This window comes from Protobothrops mucrosquamatus, unplaced genomic scaffold, assembly GCF_001527695.2.
Source record: "Protobothrops mucrosquamatus isolate PMUCROS unplaced genomic scaffold, P.Mucros_1.0 scaffold_165, whole genome shotgun sequence".
Classification (NCBI taxonomy): Eukaryota; Metazoa; Chordata; class Lepidosauria; order Squamata; family Viperidae; genus Protobothrops; species Protobothrops mucrosquamatus.
In genome coordinates, this window is record NW_015386241.1 from 4,514 (window position 1) to 6,122 (window position 1,609).

Consider the following 1,609-nt stretch of genomic DNA (forward strand, 5'->3'; position numbering starts at 1 on the left):
CGGACACGACTTCACAATTAACAACAACAAACTTAAGTTGATTTCCTGGCTAGTATTTGGGAGGCATTCCCAAATGCTTCATTTTGCACATCCCTAGCTATAATTGAGCAGGCAGCCTCAATGGCCCTTGGGCTTTTCAACAGTGACGTCTGCAGCTATTTGAAACCGCTACCATTTGCTATATTCCTCTCAACAGCCGATTCCTTCTAATTCCCAGGTAATTTGGGGAGGTAAAAAGTGGATTCTCCAAATCAATTTGTTAGAAGCACTCTAACAAATTGACTTCATTTGCATAATTACACAAATGAGATAAAAAAAACCTCTGGTACCTAATTAGGCAAAGTACCCACATTTAGATGCAATGGGCTTTTTAATTTAATGGAAGATGACAGTATTGTGACCCAAACGTGCCATTAAATTAAAATTTGATTGTTATCAGTAAATCGTTATTGCCTTTAGCATCTACAACTTTAAACACCAGTGGCCTGGAAGTACAAGCAGAGTTAGGCCCCTGCACTCTGGTGCTGCAGTGGACTCCTATACACATCTTGTTGATCATTAGCAGAATAAAACCCTGGACGCCAAATTCAGCATTAATTCCCAAACTTCACCCATTACTTCGTTACGGAAAACATCACTGTGAAGACCAGCTATTTGGATGGTCACAAACCCAGGGAACAAAGATGGTGGGATTCAAGTGGTTTATTGCAGGGCTTTTCAACCAGTGGTACGGGTGCCACCTGTGGTACATTGGCACCTGGCAGGTGGTACGCGACCATACTAGAAAAGTAGCGGGGGAGGGGAATGAGCTGAACCGGTGGCAGCAGCGCACAAGCCTGAGCGAGACACAGCTGGAGCTGCAGGGCTGTCAGGGCTCAGCGGAAGCACCAGGATCAGTGCCACTGTCCAGCTGATTGGCGCTTCTTCGGGGCTGTCAGGGCTCAGTGGAAGCGCCAGGATCAGGGCCAGGCTCCAGCTGGAGCTCGGTGCTGATCCTGGTGCTTCTGCTGAGCCCTGAAGAAGCACCAATCAGCTGGAATGTTGCAGCATCTCCAGGGTCTTGTGATTTACATTCAGATGCTTGGCAACTGATTCATATTTATGACGGTCACAGTGTCCCAGGGTCATGTGAAGTGACCAAAAGCTGCTGCAACCATTCAGCAGACGGGGGGGAATAAAAACCAAACACCCCCTCACCCCACCCCTGCTGCCAATCCTCAACAGAAATGCTCACAACAATGAAAACCTCAGACAGGAGGAAGAGCGCCGCTGGGTGGGCAGGCAGGTGTCTTGCTTGGCTGTGGCTTGGGGGGCACTTTTTTCAGTGCCATTGTAACTTCGAACAGCCACTAAGCGAACTGTTGTAAGTCGAGGACTACCTGTACTTTATCACTTTTTTCCTTTTTTTTGGTCATCAAGTTTTTGACACCTTGCTAGGCGACTGGTGGTACTCGGATGTTGCCATATCCTAAAAGTGGTACAATGGGTGAAAAGATTGAAAAGCCCTGGTTTATTGTCTATGGAGTTTCTCAGTCATCCAGGTCATGTTTGTGCTTTCTTTCAGACTTCGTTTTGCTTGAAGATGTTTCACTTCTCATCCAAGAAGCTT